This window comes from Erinaceus europaeus, chromosome 18, assembly GCF_950295315.1.
Source record: "Erinaceus europaeus chromosome 18, mEriEur2.1, whole genome shotgun sequence".
Taxonomy (NCBI): domain Eukaryota; kingdom Metazoa; phylum Chordata; class Mammalia; order Eulipotyphla; family Erinaceidae; genus Erinaceus; species Erinaceus europaeus.
In genome coordinates, this window is record NC_080179.1 from 1,469,387 (window position 1) to 1,491,471 (window position 22,085).

At 38.9% G+C, this 22,085-nt stretch overlaps 1 long non-coding RNA gene across 2 annotated transcripts in view; it reads left to right on the forward strand.

Annotated features, from left to right (window-relative positions):
• LOC132534295 (uncharacterized) overlaps positions 1–22,085 on the forward strand; it is a 625,528-nt gene that overhangs the window by 326,218 nt on the left and 277,225 nt on the right. For both annotated transcript variants that reach the window (XR_009546017.1, XR_009546018.1), the window contains exon 3: positions 8,304–8,393. This is a non-coding gene — a long non-coding RNA (uncharacterized LOC132534295). The remainder of the gene's footprint in view (positions 1–8,303; positions 8,394–22,085) is intronic.

Below are 22,085 nucleotides of genomic sequence, written 5' to 3' on the forward strand. Positions count from 1 at the left end.
GGGGAGAGAGTGGCTCCCAAAATAGTTTTTATGGAGGGGCCGTGTGTTGAGTGCATATGTTACAGCTTGCAAGGACCCAGTTGGAGTCTCTGATCCCCACCTGCAGAGGGAAATCTTTACAAGCATTGATGTGGGTTTGCAGGTGTCTCTCCCCCCATCTCTGTCTTCCCCTACCCTCTTGATCTCTGGCTATCTCTATCCAATAAATAAAGAGTAAATATTAGATTAAGTTTATAAAAAACAGTCCTTATGGATTCAAAATGAATAATATATTTGCTTAACTGAAATTAAAAACAATCTGTTTCTGAATTCTGGCTAGTATTGAACAGACACTGCAAACATTTCCTAGTACAAGTTAGTACCAAGTACTTGTAGTTAGAAGCTGTTATTGTAGTGCTATTATACTTGTGACTCAGCAGCGAGATGTATCATTAAATAAATACAAAATTTGTGATTTTGAAATGACCCTATGAACCTTTAGCTCAGTTTATCTCCTTTTGAAGATAAGACAAATATCTATTGAAGTTAAAGAGGTTAAATTCAGAAAATGGGAACTGAAACTTGAATCTAATAGGTCTAATAGAAATCTATCATTGTGATCTTTTTTCTTTTACTTTTTATTGATTTATTACAAGAGAGATAAAGATAAGACTGAGCACTATCCAATTCTGGCATGCAGTGGTATCAGGAATTGAACCTGCAGTCTCTAGGGGCCTCAGGCATGTAAGTTTGTTGTTCTAACAGGTTGAGCTATTTCCTTAGCATTAAGTTCTTTTTTTAATCACCTCATAAATGTTTTGATTTTTATATGGAAATCCTCTATATAGCATAATACTTGTGATAGTTCAATAAATAATCCAATATTACAAAATAATTAATATATTAAGTGTCTAAAATGTACAAATATAAACTATTTTAAAGGGTATTGATTCTATTTTTTGATTATTTTAAGAGTCCATGATCTCACCTACTTGATTCAAATGTTGCTGTCACTTTTAGTTGAAAAAAATCTCTCTAAATACTTTTACTTGGCAATGATACAAATTATGCAATGATCCTAGTGAACAGTTCACGGATCTAACTTGAAAAAGTAAGGTTTCCTACTCTAGAATTCATATGTTCAATGAGTTTGTTAATAACTGCATTCCGTCTTGCTTAGTGAGAGGTACTGTGGCTGATTTCCGTGCCTTGTCCTGGCCTGTTTCTAAATGATTTAAGGAAACGCTCTGCATGGATGCAAAGCCTAATGTTAAGTTGTGTAGTATCGGTTTGGCTTCTTGCATTTTAATTTAGTCTGTTTCTTCACATCTGCCAACACCCACTTTTTCTTTTCTCTACTAATAGTCTTAGAATACAGTGCCAAGCACTTTGTCCAAGACTCATTGACTTGCTTTACAGATGTAGAAAAAAGTTCACATTTTCCTGAATAAGGATCTCACTTTAAACCATCCATGCACACACTGAAAATACTGGGGTGATGGCAGAGCACTTGGACTTGAGGGAGTCTGAGTTTCTATATAGCTCTTCAGGTTGAATTCACATCTTCTCTGAAATTTAAAATATGACTATTTCATCACATTAATAATTTTCAGTGACTAGCAATGAACATTCAAATTCCAGAGTGATAACTTTCATAGAAACCACTCCCAAGTCAAGTCCTGCCATGATGGTAATTTCCCAAACCATATGCTACAAAGTATATGTGTTACTGTGCAGTCAAACCATATGCTACAGAGTATATGTGTTACTATGCTACAAAGTATATGTGTTACTGTGCAGTCATCCCTCTAATCTGACATATTGCATAAGTTCATTTCGGGAAAGGTGTATCCATTAACAGGCTAACTTAAAGTTCAAAATTTGAAAATATGTTTCAAAAGGAGAGCTAAATATAAGTTCATTAGTATAAAATAGAGAGATCTTATTTCATTATTCAGATGGTTATGCTTATTAGTGTAAGAACCGCTGGATGTGTATGAGATTTCCAGCAGATGCCTCTTTGATGTAAGATATAAAACAGCACATACATCATTAAACAACACATCAAAAGCAGAGAAATGTAACCATTAATCTATATTTTATTATTTCCTCATTTCCTAAGGAAACTCATTGAGTACAAATGAAAGAGCAGCAGATGAAGGTGAAATTCAAATGCACATCTGGTCCAGTCCTTGTTCTTTTGAGTTCTATCAAACATCTGTTCGTCCAAATTGAATACATTAAGAGTAGAAACAGATTAATATATAAATGAACCTTATGAACATTCCCAGTAGGAGAAATGAACACTTGCATGAGTTAATGTAAGAAGTATATATCACAAAATATTAGAGTCAACCGGAATATGAAGTACTATCACACTTCCTAACAGTTCCTGTATCTTAGTCCAGTCCAGTGAGGTACATCACAATTAATAGCTGTTTTAAATGACACAAGTAATAATAATTAGAATCATAATTAGAACAGTAATATTTCAGCATATTTTCCATCATAAAGAATCTTAATTTTTTTCTTTTAAATTTGCATTACTTTTTTCCATTACAGTGACTTCACTGCTCTAAGCTGACTTTTTTTTTTTTTAAAGAGAGTCAGTGAAAGGAGAGATGGAAAGATAACATAGAATTAAAGGTTCTTGGGAACAGCTGGTGGAGCACCTGGTTGAGCATAGGTTACAGTGCGCAAGGACCAGGGTTCGAGGCCCCGGTCTCCACCTGCAAGCAGAAAGCTTTGTGAGTGGCGAAGCAGGGCTGCAAGTGTCTCTCTGTCTATTTCCTTCTCTATCTCCTCGCCCCTCTCAATTTTTCTCTATCTCTATGCAATAATAAATAAATTAATTAAAAAAACAGAAAGCAGGACACTTAAAAAAAAGAAACAAAGGAAAAGAAACCCTACATATTCAACTGTGTTATCTCTTGACATAGTTTCTTCTTTTTGTTCTTCAATGATACTCGTATTTATTTCTAAAAATAAGATTATATTTTACTTGCTTCAGGGAAAGTACACTCTAGTTAGGCATTAGGGTGAATCTTATTACACTGCAGTCAATAATCTGAGTCATTGTTGTGTCCATTGCAGTCCATACAGGGTTTCTTGAATAGATGCCATTCACTGAATTCTGCTTGGTACTGGGCCCTTAAGATGAAAACTAGACTAGACCCTTCTTCTACGTAGGAAACTGACAAGGATATGATGGTTTAGAAACGATGAGAATGCATTAATGTGATGTTCAGTGACTGAGAAGAGGCGTGTATATATGCTGCAACGTAACTGAGTCTGGCAGAAGCAGGATGTGATCATCAGGGGAGAATAGGGGTTTTCTGAGAGGACAGAGAACAGTCAGTCACACGTTTGTGCTGTCCCTGTGTCGCGATAGTTCACATTTCTTAATTTCACTTCAGTTACACTCAGTTGATTACTTCTTATCCCATTTGAACAAATATCCTTTAGTTGAGGTGGATATTTTAATTGCAGATTATTAATAATTTGATTTTTCGTGGGAGAAGGCAAAGAACTAGTCAGATGTTGTTCTAATCAGTAAAATCTATTTCTCTGTGTGTCACAACTGTCTCCTTGAACACACTGCTTCCTGGGGGTTGAGTGCACACAGTAGACTGTGCAAGGAATTGTGCCCAAGCCCTGTCCCCACCTGCAGGATGGAGGAGCTTCAGGGGCAGTGAGCAGTGTGGCAGGTCTCTCTCCCTCTCTCTTCTTCTTCTTCTTCTTCTTCTTCTTCTTCTTCTTCTTCTTCTTCTTCTTCTTCTTCTTCTTCTTCTTCTTCTTCTTCTTCCTCTTCTTCCTCTTCTTCCTCTTCTTCTCCTCCTCCTCCTCCTCCTCCTTCTTCTTCTTCTCACCATCTCTATCCAAAATATATAAGTAAATAAAATATTTTTAAAAATCCACCAGTAGCAAATATCAGTCTACCAGTTCATCTTTCTCTTTCTGGCTGATCTCATTTCACATGATTCCTTCAAGCTCCATCCAAGATGATGTGAAAAAAGATGAATTCACCATTTTTAATAGCTGAGGTAGTGTTTCATTGTGTATATAGACCATGACTTACTCAGCCACTCATCTGTTGTTGGACACCTGTGCTGCTTCCAGGTTTTGACTGTTATAAATTGTGCTGCTATGAACACAGGTGTGCACAGATCTCTTTGGATGGGTGTGTTGGGTTCCTTAGGATCTATCCCCAGGAGAGGAATTGCAGGGTCACAGGGCAGGTTCACTTCTAGCCTTCTGAGAGTCTCCAGACTGCTCTCCACAGGGGCTGGACCCACTGACATCCCACCAGCAGTGCAGGAGGGTCCTTTGTCCCCACAATCTCTCCAGCATTTGCTGCTGCTACCTTTTCTGATGTGTGACATTCTCCCAGGAGTGAGGTGGTATCTCATTGTTGTCTTTATTTGCATTTCTCTGATAGTCAATTGCTTGGAGCAATTTCTCTTATATCTGTTGGCCTTTTGGATCTCTTCCTTGGTGCATATTCTGTTCATATCCTCTCCCCATTTTTGGATGGGGTCATTTGGTTTTTTTTGTTGTTGTTGTTTCTTAGTTTGTTGAGCTTTTTATATATTTTGGTTATTAGCCTTTTGTTTGATGTATGTCATGTAAAGATCTTCTCCCTACATGGCTTGTTCTACAAATTTTATCATAACTCACAGTGGATAAAGCATTGGACTCTCAAGCATGGGGCATGTATGTACATATGTAATCATATAACCACATATATACCTAATATACCACCCATAGGTTACCCACATATAGTGACGGGCTATTCATGAACCTTACTTAAACATTGAATTTTGAGTTCAGAGAAAAATATCACTAATGGGCATGGGAGGCAGTTAAATTCACGTAACTTCATGCTCAAGGGCCTAATTGAGACCTCACTCCCACCTGCAGGGGGAGGCTTCACAAGCGCCCTTATCTCTCCCTTTCTATGTCCCCATCCTCTCTCAACTTTTTCTCTGTCCTACCCAATCAGATAGAAAGAAAGGAAAGGAGAATGGCTGCTGGGAGCGGTGGGCTCATCGCGTTGGTGCTGAGGCCTAGCAGTAACTCCAGTGGCAAGAAGAACAAAAGAAAAAAAGAGGGAGTCGGGCTGTAGCGCAGCGGGTTAAGCGCAGGTGGCACAAAGCGCAGGGACCGGCATAAGGATCCCGGTTCGAACCCCGGCTCCCCACCTGCAGGGGAGTCGCTTCACAGGCGGTGAAGCAGGTCTGCAGGTGTCTGTCTGTCTCTCCCCCTCTCTGTCTTCCCCTCCTCTCTCCATTTCTCTCTGTCCTATCCAACAACGACAACAACAATAATAACTACAACAATAAAACAACAAGGGCAACAAAAGGGAATAAATAAATAAAATAAATATTAAAAACAAAACAAAAAAAAGAAAAAAGATAAAGAAATTAAAAACAATTAATGGAATAATGACATTTCTCTGGTATACATGTATTTAGCTTTTTTAAAAAATTACAGTAATCTAACAGTCTACACATACATGAGCTGGGTAGATTTGGAAACTGAAATTATTGTTGCCACACTTGAATTATTCTTTATACTTTATAACAGAGAGTGGAAGAGATATAAAACATGAAGCCCTTTATCTAAAAGTGTTATATATATATATATATATATATATATATATATATATATATATACGCCAGCTCATTCATTTTTAGGCAAAATCTCCAAGTTACAAAATGTTGGTGTGACATTTTTGTCAAGAACCAATGGTTCTATTCTCCTAACTTGACCACACCCCCCCACACACAATAACTTTTTAAATCCACTCCTTTACATTTGTTTTAAAATGAACATAACCATTTTTAACTGACTATACCATGGTTGTATAAGTATATTCTAACATGTCTTTGTTTATTTTGGTAGAGTACCAATCAACTCTGTTGCAAGGTGGTACAGAGGACTGAATGAAGGATTTCAGAGCCTCAGGCAAGAAAGTCTTTTGCAAAACCATTAAACTCTCTCCCTAGACCTGATTTTAATGAGTATCCTCTCTCTCTGTCTGTCTCTTAAACATTTTTTAAATGAGAAAAAGACCAGGCCACTTCTCAACCATGACAATATGAAAAATATATATTTTCACTCCATTAAAATAGATTAAAAGAAGACTCGTTTTAGATGGAAAGTGGAAATCAGAATGTTGATCAATCACTACAGCTGGTATAGGACAAACAAATGTTTTTGATCGTTGTTTTATTTATATTTTTAACAACAGATTTTTGCCTTACCTGTTCTTGAGTTTACAGTGTGTTCCAAATGCCACAAGATGACACAGAAGTGTGAATTTCTAATCGTCTCTATTAATTGATTTGTATCAAAGTAAGTTCTGTGGTCTACCACTAAAGAGAAAGTTTTGCTTTTCCTCTGGAAACAATTAGCATGATGATCAGACTTAAGTATTAATCACAAAAAGTGACTTGATCAAGAGAGAAATAAAAGACAATATACCCTCCTGAGTTTGCCCAATTTTGCGATTAGAGCACTTGAATATCTCCTGTCCTTCTCTCCTGCGTCTTTTTAGCCTCTCAGATCTTGTCACTTCAGAATTATCCCACCAGGAAAAGGAGCTTTGTGTTAGCCCTGCGGGACTTCTTTCTCTACAGGATCTGGGCTTCACAAGTGCTGGGATTACTCAGACGTCATCAAGTGGAAATGGGCTTGCTTGCTTATAATTTGTTCAAATTTTGCCATTACATTTTTTGCAAGTTATCCTTTCATGAATAGATTTTCTACTATTATTAGAAGCTTTATTTATTTATTCTTTTTTTTTTCTACCAGACTTTTGCTTTTATCCTTCAGTAGATTTTGAACTGTGCAGGGAAGAGATGTGTCATTTTTACAGTGTACCCAGATGCAATTTAAAGTAGAGATTAAATTGCATGGGATAAGTATGTGGAGGAAAGCACAAATGGAAAAATAGGGACAGGGATGGGCAAGAGAGAACATGCATTGTGGTGTGAAAGCTAGGTTCTTGGAGTCTTTGTGGTTTAAGAACTAGTCAGTGTAGAATCATTTAAAAATAAGCATCACTGTCTAAAATACTTGCACTGACTTTCCATGTTAACTTTTAAATGTACTACTCTATATAAACAAAATTTATCAATCAAATTTGAATTTGTAATTTGCATGAACTATTTTAACATTTAAATTGTCGTCCAGATGGTACCATAATCAAATTCAAACTCAGTCACCCAAGGGGAAAAATGTAGGTACCTATTTAGGACAATAATATTCATTTTCCTCTACCTCTATTTATTGTTTAGATGGCTGCATTCTTAGTTTGGTTTGTTTAAGTCTCACATATCTTTTTTTTTAATTGATTTAATAATGATCAGAAGGCCATAGGATAAGAGGGGTACAATTCCACACAATTCCCACCACCAGAGTTCCGTTTACTAACTATCCCCTTGCTTGGAAGCTTTCCTGTTCTTTACCCTCTGGGAGTCTGGACCCAGGGTCATTATGGGGGGCAGAAGGTGGGAGTTCTGGCTTCTGTCATTGCTTCTCCACTGGACATGGGTGTTGGCAGGTGGAGCCACACCCCCAGCCTGTGTCTGTCTGTCCCTAGTGGGGCAGGGCTCTGGGGAGGGGAGGCTCCAGGACACATGGTGAGGTGTTCCATGTAGTGAAGTTAGGCTGGCGTCACCATAGCATCTGCAATTGGCTGGAGCCCTGTGCTTCTATTGTCCCTTTCAGCCCCAGTTAGCCAGCTTGAGGGTGGGTTATGTGGCTCCGCCCTGGCTCTCCCTGGACCTCTCCTGCCTACTTCCTGCACCACCGACCTGGGAATCCTGCCATCACCTGAAATTCCCGAATTTGCAGCAGTTTCTTTGCAGAGCTCATGCCAGGTGGGTCCCAGCCTCCATCTCGGCCCACCCCTTCAGGCCTCCCCTGTCTTAACACCTCTCACAACCTGTGCATTAAATCAGTCAGATGAGTCTGAGTCTGTGTTTCAAATCTTAGGAAGCATTCATTGCTAGTTGACTGTAATCCTAGGTGAGACCATACTTCTCAGTATCCTGCTCTTGACTCAGTGGAGAAGAAACATCTGAATAAGTAACTGTACGCTTATTATTGTTTCTGTGGTGGATACTGCAAGGGAAAAAAAACTCTGCATATTAAACGTTAAGGTTTTATATGAGTTTTCAAGCACAAGATTTATTTCATCCACAAATTGTGCTTGACCTTACAAGTTACTAAAAAGTAATGAGAGTAATAACTTTTATTTCCCCAAGGGTTTCTAAATCATTGTCTGATCTTTATAGAATTTCCCATTTCTTTTTCAGTGTCTGCTACATCTTCTCGTACTTCTTGACCAAGCTGAATCTTAAGGAAGCTGCCTGCCATACATTTGAAGGGCTGTTCTGTATAGAAAGGTAGGCAAATTCAAGTCTCTCAGAAGGCATTAAATGCACCACAGCAAACTCAAGTCTCTCAGAAGGCATTAAATGCACCACAGCAAACTTCATGAGTCAATATGGCCTAAGCAACATCAACATCTATTTCATAATCTTGTGGTTTATTTAATTGGTAAAATAAATATCAAAACATTTAAAAAGTGTTTAACTTCTGTATCCTTAAAAATTTGGGTATGGTCAAAGATTGATGTTATTTTTGGTAGAATTTACATTGTGGGGCGGAGAACGACAATAACAGCAGACGACGGCCTGGGTAGGTCAGTGTGTCCATGCGGGAGCAGGATTTACCATCTCCCCGTTTTCTTGAACTGTGTTCACTCAGGTTGATCGTATGGAAATGGTGGAAGAGGAAGATGAAGAAAAAAGTTGAGTCTTCATTTCATGGGCCAATGACACTTTTCATGTAGAGACTGAGACAGATCATTTTCACACATGTGGTGAAATCATTAGATTGAAGGCAGGGTTCTAGGAATAGCCTTTGCTTAAAAGTGTAGAGCAGTGGGGGTACTGGGTGGTGGTGCTCTGTTGAGAGCCAGATTGCTGTGCAGAAGGACACACGTTTGAGCTCTCACTTCCAACCTGCAGCAGGGAAACTTCACTAGCTGTGTCTGTCCTTCTCTCCTTTTCAAACTACCTCATCCATCTCAACTTACTTTTTAAAATTTTTATTTATAAAAAGGAAACACTGACAAAACCATAGGATAAGAGGGGTACAACTCCACACAGTTCCCACCACCAGAACTCCGTATCCCATCCCCTCCCCTGACAGCTTTCCTATTCTCTATCCCTCTGGGAGCATGGACCCAGGGTCACTGTGGGATGCAGAAGGTGGAAGGTCTGGCTTCTGTAATTGCTTCCCCGCTGAACATGGGTGTTGGCAGGTGGCTCCATACTCCCAGCCTGTCTCTCTCTTTCCCTAGTGGGGCAGGGCTCTGGGAAAGTGGGGCTCCAGGACATACTGGTGGGGTCGTCTGTCCAGGGAAGTCTGGTTGGCATCGTGCTAGCATCTGGAACCTGGTGGCTGAAAAAAGACTTAACATACAAAGCCAAATATATTGTTGACTAATCATGAACCTAAAGGCTGGAAAAGTTCATATGAAGAGTGTGGGGGTTCTCTGTTTTGTAGATAGTAGTCCTATTTTAGTTATATTCCGAAGAGTCCATGACTATACTATTTTTTTTTTCCCCTGAACCTGACATGTGATATTCAGGTGGATCTAAGTTATTGTCTGTGGCGATGATGTCATGGCTCTCTGTCTAATCATCATCAAAAAAAAGTATAAAGTATAGGACAGTGGGCAGAGTGCTAATAATGCAGTGGTAATAACATTTCTATTCCACAGTGATAAAAGCTAATTATCTCCTAGGTTTATACTCATGAACTAAAAGGTCCCCTTCCTTTTTAAGTACTGTCTCATGTTAGTATAAAGTCACACTGCTTTAGAACTAGGCATATGAAATCATCTGTTCAGCTCAACCTTACTTAGGGAAAAGGTTTTGTAGAATTCCTCTTTCATCCAATATATTGTGTAGATAGTTCTGTTTAAGAAATACATAGCTTTGGTATTAACATATAAAATATCCATTTATCTCACATTTTCTTGTATAATGACTTCATTGAATCTTTTGTATCTGGATATTGCACTGCAAATCTGAGCATTCAAGGGTTTCTGTTCAACTTCCTCATAGGCATTATGCTGAAATACTCCAGTGCAACCCAAGAAAATTACTTCTGTGATTGTCATTTATATATGATAGTATAGAGCTATTGTTTCTTATTATTGGAATGACCTCTTTGGGTCACCAAGGACACCTACATGCCCAATTTTCCCATTTAAAATTAATCCCATTTTAGAAACTGAGAGTGTGAAAGATAATTCTACAGATAATTGAGGATTTTACACTTGACGTAATTTTACCAACATAATTTTGAAGATACTTGTTTAACTAGGAGAAACTCTAAATTTCCCTTCATATAAACCTACACTGCAACCCGTCTCTTTGTGTTAAATATAAAAATCAATAAATAGAAACCAAACAACTCAACCAATTATTTCTGCCAAATATTTATGCAAGTATTTAAAATGCAATTGTATTATTATTATGTATATACATACATACATATGTAAATATACTCAGGGTCTGATTATTTAGGAGATGTCTAATAAAACCACAAATTTTCATCTACAAAAGATTAATGTAGAAAATTAAAGAGAAATTTACTATTTTAAAAAATATTTATTTTTTTTTGTTGCTCTTGTTTTATTGTTGTAGTTATTATTGACATCGTTGTTGTTGGGTAGGACAGAGAGAAATGGAGAGAGGAGGGGAACACAGAGAGGGAGAGAGAAAGACAGACACCTGCAGACTTGCTTCACCACCTGTGAAGTGACTTCCCTGCAGGTGGGGAGCCGGGGGCCTGAACTGGGATCCTTGTACCTGTCCTTGGGCTTTGAGCCACATGCGCTTAACCTGCTGTGCTACCGCCTGACTCCCGAGAAATTTGCATTTTTAAGTCACTTTACAGAAGAAGAAAAGTGTAGGAACTCTTCGATAAATTACAATGATAAAAAGATGAGTAACTAATCAAAATCACCCAAAGCACTTATAAATTTATATAAAGTCAGTTACTGAAGCATTCTGTTTAATGTTTTGATCATGAATGGGCATTGGATCTTGTTATAACCTATAATTTGTCATCTATTTATCTACCTATACTCTGTCTGTCTAGCTACCACCTATCATATTCATATATATATATATATATACACATATATATATATATATATGTGTGTGTGTGTGTGTGTGTGTGTGTGTGTCATTTAGCCTCTGTTTTCTCTCCATTCAAACCAATGTGACTGAGAAGTTCCAAAGTTGACATGATATGAACCTAAAAATACACCTTTAGGAATGTGTATATATATATATATATATATATATATATATATATATATATATATAATTTTTAATATTTATTTATTTTCCCTTTTGCTGCCTTTGTTGTTTTTTATTGTTGTTGTAGTTACTATTGTTGTTATTGATGTCGCCATTGCTATATAGGACAGAGAGAAATGGAGAGAGGAGGGGAAGACAGAAGGGAAGAGAAAGACAGACACCTACATGCAGGCTTGCTCCTGGCTCCACCGGACCCATTGGGAGCTGGAGGTCAGAAGCAGCCCCTCTGGGTCTGGAGCAGCTCAGTGTGTCAAGGGCAATGGAACAGGGAGACAAATTTTCAGTCAGCCCTGGGAAAAGCCTTGGAGGGCGATTTGTTTATTTGGGAGAGAAAGCAAGTACATATACCCATTGCCCAGGTAGAAGGTCAAGGCCATCATGCACCCAAGCACAGAGCAACACAAGGCATAGCTGCCTGTTGACCTACAAACTATTTGACCACAAATGAAGAATTACCACTCAAGGTTTGGTCACAAGCTTCACAAAGCATATTTCCCCGGGGGGGGGGGGGGGAGGTAAACTACAGGCACTTGAGAGGAAGGGGGAGGAGGAGGTGCATTTGAGCAGAAATGTTAAGTGGTGGCTTTCAAGTTAGGCCAAACACAATGCACAGCAATCCATGGCCTTTGTTTTAAGGGGAGAGGAGAGGCGTGTGCAGAAAGGTAGCCACCTTTCCCAGAGAAGCCATCCATCATTAGTTCAAGAGGTTAGGGGAACCTGCCCATCTCTTGACCTAAAGGGAGAGTTGGGGGTCAACTCTCCCTCCATGGAAGCACTGGCCTGACTTCCTGGGACCCAGGGCCTATTCCCCACACCTAATGATCCTGGTGCCAGTCCTTGCACTTCCCACCACCTGCACTTAACCTGCTGTGCTACCGCCAGACTCCCAGGAATATCTTCTCTTAGTGTCAGGTTGGGGAGCCAGAGACGACCCGAACTGCCCCTGAGGCTACAGACAGACTATGACCCACATAGTCAACGACTGCCACCTCTGCAGATTCAAAGGAGGTCTCGAAACTTTACATCAGGCTCAACCTGATGCTGTTGACTGGCTACGGAAGAAGGGCAAACGCTAGAAGAAGAAGAAGTGTCAGGTTTTTTTTTTTTTAGGAAATCATAGATGCCACTTCTCTAATTCCATAAACTAAAAAAGTTCAAAAGAGGAAATTTATCAGAAGTTTCATATATACTATATTGTGCATAAGCTGGACACAAGAAAAATTAACAGGCAATCAAGTGTGAAAGGAAGACAGATTGACTTCAGCTAATTCAATTCAATTTAAAATTTAAGAAAGGTTGATTTGGGTTGTAACTAGTAAGATTTTTTTTTTTTTTTTAATGGCCATGTATCTGAGCCCATAAGACTTGAAGTATCTCAGCCTTGCCTGTGCTAGGAGCTAAATAATCCTTGTGTGAGGGAATGCATTTGAGGCTGCCTGGAGACCAGATACAACCCTAACCTTTATCCACTAGATGACAGTAGTGTCTCTTCCCAGTCTTACATCCCAATATATCTTCAGGCATTGCCAAATATCTCAAGGAGAAGCAAAGTGGCTCCCCAGCTGAGAACCAGTGGGCTAAAATGCTGGAATGGACTCGACATGTTTGCTATCACTTTCAAGAAGTTCACTGGCATGTAGGGGATTTATAATTACTCACCCAGAATTTACAATGTCTAGTTTGTCAGAAGGGGTCTCTATAGGTCTGACATAGTCTCATCCATTTACAAAAAGATCACTTGCAGTGACAATCACACCTTTTTAAATAGCATGATTTGTTTTACCCACATAATTGAGAGTTAACTAGCTGTGGTAATTAGTTCAATTGGACATGAAAACTTCCTTATAAAAAGAAAGATTGAAGCAGCTGCATGCAGTCTGTGAGATTGCCTTCTGAGTATAAGAGCAATGAATAATACATATAAGGTAAGACATGGTCTGACGGGTTCACAGACCAGAGACCCAAAGAGAGGCATGGTATACTATTATAGACTCGTGAATCATCAAACTCCAATCTTTTATGATTTAGGCCTTAAAATGTTCTGTATTAGGCATTCATGAAGTGAAATTTAACAAACTGGGAGTAGTAACAAAGTGGCAAAAGAATTCATCCAAAAAATAAGGTTGTAGGTTTGAATAGTATTATGGCTTAGAGTTATTTTCCAGAATCCAACTATATTGTCTTCCAACTTTAATTGTTAGAAAGATTTTAAAATATGACAAAATCATAAAACTACCATATTAATTATATTACATTATATTTTATGTAAGACTTACCACATGTGGTTCCTGACTTTAAGATCCTGCATCTTTTTTTTTTTTTTTGCTCTTTATGGGATGATCAGTTTATCACATGCTTATTTAATAAACTTTAAATAAGTATATTTACATATGGATATATACATATTAATATATTTTTCTTAAATAATTTAATTCACATTTGTGAATTTGGTGTAATGAGTCTTTTTTATTATTTATTTATAAAAAGGAAACACTGAAAAACCATAGGATAAGAGGTGTACAACTCCACGCAATTCCCACCACCCGAACTCCGTATCCCATCCCCAGATCCTGCATTTTTAAGCTATTGGTATTTGTAGTTAGACATTTAAAAATCTTTATATTGTCTGTGAAATATTGTATTCAAACTATGTATATCATCTATATTCCCTGATAACATGACAGTAAGTAATCTTAGAGAGCTAAGTAGCAAAAGCACAATTTAGTCTTTAAAACTCAGACTATATAAATTGTGAGTAGAATTTGATGTGTTTTTGACATTATAAAACAGTTTCTAAGTCTGCCAGTCAAGTATATGTCCTTGATTGATTGATTCACTGTTATATACCAATATCAGCTTGTCAATAACCAACCTTGTTACTGGACTAGTTTTTTGTTTTGTTTTTGTTTTGTTTTGTTTTTTAAGAGGTGGAGTAGATCTAGCTAGCTTTCTCTCTCCCTTTTTCTCTTTCTCCCTCCCCCCCCCCTTCTAAGAAGTCCCTCAACCAAGTCAATAAATAGCACAAAGTTTATGCAAAAGATTTTCAGAGGCACCAGAAGTCACAGATTCTTATTAAGATTATGAGGCGCCTTTCAGAAATAACTACTAGAAAACATAAAAGTATAATCAAAGGTTATTGCTTGTGGGACCTGGGAATTTGACAACATGACTGCAAACCACACAGCAGTCTTACGTGAGGGAGAGAGAGAGGTAGAGATACACACAGAGAGGGATTGAAGCTTGCTTTTAATGAAGTTAAGGAAGGAGGTCAAGGAATTGCTTGGCTCATTCATTACTAGTCAGTTTAAAACACAAGTATAGGGATGTAAACTATAGGAAGCAAGGAGAGGAGTTGTCCTTATGGTCAGCGATTGAAGCCAATTAAGATTTCTACAACAAACAGCAATTTAGGCAGGAGATGACCTGGAGCTTTGTCAAGTATATGTCCTTGGTCAAGTATATGTCCTTGTATATATCCTTTGTCACGTATATGTCCTTTGTCAAGTATATGTCCTTGTATATGTCCTTTGTCAAGTATATTTCCTTGGTCAAGTATATGTCCTTGTATATGTCCTTTGTCAAGTATATGTCCTTGGTCAAGTATATGTCCTTGTATATGTCCTTTGTCAAGTATATGTCCTTGTATATGTCCTTTGTCAAGTATATATCCTTGTATATGTCCTTTGTCAAGTATATGTCCTTGTATATGTCCTTGGTCAAGTATATGTCCTTGTATATGTCCTTTGTCAAGTATATGTCCTTGGTCAAGTATATGTCCTTGTATATGTCCTTTGTCAAGTATATGTCCTTGGTCAAGTATATGTCCTTGGTCAAGTATATGTCCTTATATATGTCCTTTGTCAAGTATATGTCCTTGGTCAAGTATATGTCCTTGTATATGTCCTTGATCAAGTATATATCCTTGTATATGTCCTTTGTCAAGTATATGTCCTTGTATATGTCCTTGGTCAAGTATATGTCCTTGTATATGTCCTTGGTCAAGTATATGTCCTTGGTCAAGTATATGTCCTTGTATATGTCCTTTGTCAAGTATATGTCCTTGGTCAAGTATATGTCCTTGTATATGTCCTTTGTCAAGTATATGTCCTTGGTCAAGTATATGTCCTTGGTCAAGTATATGTCCTTGTATATGTCCTTGGTCAAGTATATGTCTTTGTATATGTCCTTGGTCAAGTTTATGTCCTTGGTCAAGTATATGTCCTTGGTCAAGTATATGTCCTTGTATATGTCCTTGCTCAAGTATATGTCCTTGCTCAAGTATATGTCCTTGTATATGTCCTTGCTCAAGTATATGTCCTTGTATATGTCCTTTGTCAAGTATATGTCCTTGTATATGCCCCTGGTCAAGTATATGTCCTTTGTCAAGTATATGTCCTTGGTCAAGTATATGTCCTTGTATATGTCCTTTGTCCAGTATATGTCCTTGGTCAAGTATATGTCCTTGTATATGTCCTTGGTCAAGTATATGTGGCCCTCTGACACTTCTCGCCAAATACTCATCCTTGCAGTGACTTTTTGGCTATTTTTTTTTCTACTTTTTGGTCTTCACACTCCATGCCAATTTTTCGCCTATAGAGAAACAGATACAGGGTGGGCGGTGGCACATTTGTTAGATCACACATGTTGCAGTGTGTGAGGAGCCCGGTTCAAGCCCCTGGTGCCCACCTGCATTGGGGAAGCTTCACAGGAAGTGAAGCAGTGCTACAGATGTCTCTGTTTCTCTCTGTACTTCCCTCTGCCCTCTCATTTTCTGTCTTTATCAGAGAGAGAGAGAGAGAGAGAAGTAAATCTGTAAAAGTCAGAAAGGAAACAGACAGGCAGATACCACCACACGGAGCCTTCCCCGAGAGTTATGGAAGACGGGCTTTGATCTGACTGTGCTCAGGACAAGTCAACTGTCTTACTAGTCCTGCGGCGGCCTTCTGAGGCGGATCGCTTTACAGTCAGAGCTGAGTTCGCAGACACGTTCCACTAAAGAAAGAAAAGGAGACAAACACATTTCAAGGATCATCCTTAAAAGGGTGATGATATCTGCCCTACATCTTTCCCAAGGTTATTCTGGAAACGACACTAAATATTTAAACAACATATTATCAAGCTTCAAACTAGTCACTGTAGGCCGTTTGCTTCTTCCAGAATCTATCCTCAGTGACTCAGCAATCTCATGAAAATGAGTTTGAATCAACTTGGAATTATTAGTGATCATTCACCACCCAAAAGCAGTAGAGAGCTAAGTCTGTATGGAGAAAAGTCGTAAAGTTCCATTTCTGATTTCCCAGAAGGGTCGATGCCGCTCACAGGACTGTGTCTGGATAGAAACTTGAGGGCGAGTAGCACACACTTCTGACTGACACATAGCTTTTCCATTTTTTACTTGTCCTGAGCGTTACTCCTTTCACTTTAATGCCAGAGAGGACAGGGCACAAATTGAACTACTGCTATGATTATGGGGTTGCTTTCTTTTGTTTTGTTGATTGTTTTTCACTATAATGATGAAAACCGGTGATAAAAATTGGGGGGGGGGACGCAGAGAGTTCAGAAACATAAAATAGGTTTATATATGTGCGTGCACACACACACAGTGCAGACATATGCATATATACATGTTTGGAGGGGTCAGTATTGTGAATTCTTTCTCAATTTTCTGTGACTGTTCAGCTCAGCATGCTGCATGATTTATAGAATGTAGCACCCTATGTAAATTTTTGTTTTGATGTACAACATTATGTGACTGTGATGGAAGAGTGAATCGCAAAAGGGTTTTCCTCTTCTGGGGTTTGTTTTATTTTATTTTTCCAGACTTGAAATCTTTTACCCAAATAATGCCGGTCTTTCTGTGTCAACCATTTTCCCATTATGCTAGGGATTTCAGCCTCTGAGAAGGTTTCACGCTATTGTTTCTGAGCAGTTTCCTCTCCATTTGTGCAAAGAGCTTCCCAAGGCCAACAGTTGTTGGTTGCTCTAGGAACAGATGGCTTGTGGGAGACATTCCGCATCATGGTCCCAGGACTGCACAGTCGCTGTTGGAAAGGTTACAGAAATGACAACTGGTGCAAGAGAAGTTGCAAACCAGAGAGTGAAAATAGCCAGACAACTGCACGGAAACTATCCAAGTTAAAAGACTTTTTGACGAAATCTTGACATTTCTTACAAAAGGAAATGCAGCAACTGGGGGAAGCTTGGATGGTAGTAAGGGGGCTGACATGTTGGCAAGGCTTTCTTTCTTTCATATCTGTGCTTTAGCAAGTCTCACAGTTCCACTTGAGACTGATGAGTACGTGGGGGTTTTTTCTCTAGCTGTTTTTTTTCAATATCTTTATGCTAGAGATAATGGATTTGCTCATTTCCATTTTTTCAGTCATATTCCAAGCTAAACTAAAACTATTTTTCTTTCTTTTCCTTCCATTCAAAAATATAATGCTTAAGGAAACATCAAGTTGTTCTCTGAACACTTAATAAGATGAGATGTTCTTTATATGAAAAAAAAAAAAGATTTAACAAAATGAGAGAATGGGTCAGCAAAACAGCTTCCTTGGATGGTTCACGGCTTTGCTTGAGTGGAACTCAGGTACAAGTCCAGCCCCAGGATGGAAGGAGACTTCAGTCCTGTAGCTTGCATCCTCCCTCCCTCTCCCTCCCTCCCTCCCTCCCTCTCTCCCTCTCTCTCTCTCTCTCTCCCTCTCCTCCCTCTCTCTCTCTCCCCCCTCTCTCCCTCTCCCTCTCTCTCTCCCTCTCCTCCCTCTCTCTCTCTCCCTCTCCTTCTCCCTCTCTCTCTCTGTCTCTCTCCCTCTCTCTCTCCCTCTCCTTTTCTCTCTCTCTCCCTCTCCTTCTCTCTCTCCTCTCTCTCTCCCCCTCTCTCTCCCTCCCCCTCCCCCTCTCCCTCTCCCTTTTCCCCTCTCTGTCTCTCTCTCCTTCTCTGTTGCTAGCTGAAAAAAGTCAGCTGTGAGTGGTGAAATGGAAATGGACAAAAGAGAAAAACCTGACTTCAGCTAAGGGAACTGTCTGAAATATGAAAACTTCGGTTTGGATTCGGAACATAGCAGCATCTGTCTTAATGCGGCATCAATATGCCCCTTTCAGTGGTCTGGGAGGTGGCGCAGTGGTAAAGCTTTGGACTCTCAAGCATGAGGTCCTGAGTTCAATCCCCGGCAGCACATGTCCCATAGTAATGTCTAGTTCTTTCTCTCTTCTCCTATCTTTCTCATTAATAAATAAATAAAATCTTTAAAAATATATATAGCCTTTCAGTTCAGCTAAATACATGCCAGATGACTACTCAGTGAAGTCATGCCTTGAGTCCTTGCACCTTTTTTCTCTATTTAACCCCTTCACTGGTCTAAAGGAAAGCTCGGTGAATGGTATTGTCACCACTGAAATGCTAATTGTTTAAAACTGAAAGAGGTTCTGTAGTACGTGGAATATATATTGCTTCTAATATAGGATGTCAACTATATAATGCTCAGATTTCAGTGTATGGTACCACGTAATGGAAGTGGACATTTGCATGAGCTTATTTCTATAAGGACTTTAAGTAAGGGCTCATGTGGATGTTATACATAAACAGTTGCATAACTTATCAAACATTAGGAATACTTAAGTTAGAAACTCCAGTGGATACTTTATTTCTTGCTTTTCTACTTCCATATTTTTAATATAATTTTTATATACATATAAAGGGATAAGAGGGGTACAACTCCACACAATTCCCACCACCAGAACTCCGTATCCCATCCCCTCCCCTGACAGCTTTCTTATTCTCTATCCCTCTGGGAGCATGGACCCAGGGTCATTGTGGGATGCAGAAGGTGGAAGGTCTGGCTTCTGGAATTGCTTCCCCGCTGAACATGGGTGTTGGCAGGTGGATCCATATTCTTGTATCTCTATTATTTTCCCACCAGTGTTGTCACTGGGTCTGCTTCTGGAACTACAAATCCACCCTCCTAGCAGTCATTTTTTTCTATTTTATTTAATAAGAAAGAGATAAATTGAGAGATAAATGAGAGAGAAAGAGAGACATCCTCAGACCTGTTTCACCACTTATGAAGCGTCTGCCCTGCAGCTGGAGACCGAGGGCTCGAACCTGTGTCCTTGTGCCTGTTGATATGAGTGCCATTGCCCAGCCCCTATGTCAATCGCTTTAATAGCCTCCTCCAAACAGAGTCAATACTGCGATTTATAGTCATATTTGAAATATGAGTTTATTGTGTGAAATGAGACGGCACTTTGAAAGGACAAAAAATAAATAAATTTAACCAACAAATAACACCAATAGATTGTGGGTCCCTGACAATATGTAGCCAGGGAACACACTAGAAGACTGGTCATAAGCAATATCAACTGTGCGTAGTGACATGAGAAATGTATTGATGGGGCAGGGAGACAGCACAGTAGCGATGCAGAGAGAGGGTCATGCCTGACAATATGTAGCCAGGGAACACACTAGAAGACTGGTCATAAGCAGCACCCACTGTGCGTAGTGACATGAGAAATGTATTGATGGGGCAGGGAGACAGCAGAATGGTGATGCAAAGAGAGGGTCATGCCTGAGGCTCCAAAGTCCCAGGTTCAATCCCCCACACCACCAGAAGCCAGAGCTGAGCAGGGCTCTGGTGTTTCTCTCTGTCTCTTTCTGTCTCTCTCCTCCGTCTCTCTAAACAATTATATATATATATATAAATGAAATGTGTTGAGCACATGTTTGACCAGCAGGTGACTGGTTTCCCTTAAAGAAGCTGCTATTGGAAATTTTATCTCCAACACCACTGCTTCCTCCAGAAAGAAATTAAATGAACACATCAAAAGATAATGTGTATTATGATTCCGGTTAACAGAAATTCTATGTGGCTTTATCATAACATTTTAGCTTAGGACATTTTACTCCATAGCAAACTTAAGCTTTTTTCTCTGACATATTTTTAAATCAATTTTAGGGAAAAGGATTTAGACCCACAGTGAAAGAAAGAGAAATGATTAAAATACTCTATATACTTTACTTTTAGGGTACTTCCAAGCTTAGTAACAACTAGAATCGCAAAGGGCGTCTTTAGTCCTCCTCCTCTCAGCCTGTAGCACACAGACTCCTCCATCCACTGTTAATCGGCTTCACTTGATCGCTTCAGTTGTAAAAATTGCTGAACACTTGCTGATGTGCTGTGACTGATTGAAGACCCTAGTTTACCTTATAGTTCCCTCTTTGGTTGTACTGGTATAACAGTTTTTTAAAAAAATTTATTTATTTATGAGAATTATAGGAGAGAGAGAGAGAGAGAGAGAGAGAGAGAAAGAACCAGCCATCGCTCTGCTTTATGTCTTTCTGGGAAGAGAACTTGTGACCTCCTGCTTGAGAACCCAATGCTTTATCCACTCCACCATCTCCCAGACTGGTCTAACAATTTTGCCAAATGCAAAATGTCATATTTCTACCATTGCGACATCATTTAGAATAGCTTTATACACCAAAACTTCATTTTCCTCCTTCTAGTCACATTCTCACCCCTGATCAGTTGACTCCTGACATACATTTGTGTGTGTGTGTGTTTTAATATTTTTGCCTTTTATAAGAGTATATTTTAATTCAAACATCGTTTTATGGTAAAGGTTCTTTTTTTTCTTGAGTGACATAATTTTCAATAGATAGCCTAAAGTTGTAATATGTGTGTGTGTGTGTGTGTGAACGTGATGCATTTAGTAGAACCAACAGTATTAAACATCTGCTTAGGACTTAAATATGGAAATTTATTTGACTAATTTCCTTTAAAATTGGGGAAAAATGCCGAGGTGGATAGAGTATTGGACCTTCAAGTGTGAAGCTTGGTAGAAGCTCCTCTATGTCCCATGTAACAGAGTGATGTTCTGGTTCTCTCTGTAATGAATGAATACATGAATAAATTTAAACAGAGACAACATAAGCTAATGATAAAGACAAATTTAATTTTGGCAATTAAAATGCAGGTCTCCAGGATACGGTGACACTTGTATTCAGTACTAGTTCCTCAGACTACAGATCAGCTTCAGGAGCAAGGGTTCCCTTATGTATTTATTTTTTCTAACCTGAAAGTAATTGCTCCCCTTATTCTATGTTGAGCCATTGGGGACATCAAGAGTGGTCAGAGAAGAAGAGATTGGGGCCAAAGAGATAAGAAGTAGCTGGTTTTAAAACAGTTCTTTACAAACCAGACTGGTCAAGTGAAATGACATTCACTGGGAGAAGATAGAAATTGTCCTTGGGGAACAAGCAGTGAGGTAAGTTGCAAACTCCTAACTTAGCGCTTACTGTATAAGACGGCACCCAATTGCTCTAGAGGAATCGTAAGCCCTCTTTACTATACCTAAAGCTTGTGCATTAGCTATGCTTCTAAGATGAGATTTTGGCTAACTCAGCTCTGCTTCCTTGGTATAGTATTCTATTCTATGAAATGTTAGCAATAGATTATTTTCTAAGATAACCACAAGTTACATATCACAGCTAGTATGGAGGAAAGTTTATTTAGAAACCATAATTATAACTGAGAATGAACATAATAAGAGTTCCAACTCCAGAGTTTGAACATTATTCATTTATGCCAATAAGCTAAATTTCTTCTCCAAAATTCAAGCTTCTCAAGATATCTGTATATGTCTGTGCATTTTCAAAACCATATAAAGGTGTTTAGTGGGGCCAGGTGTCTCTGTCTC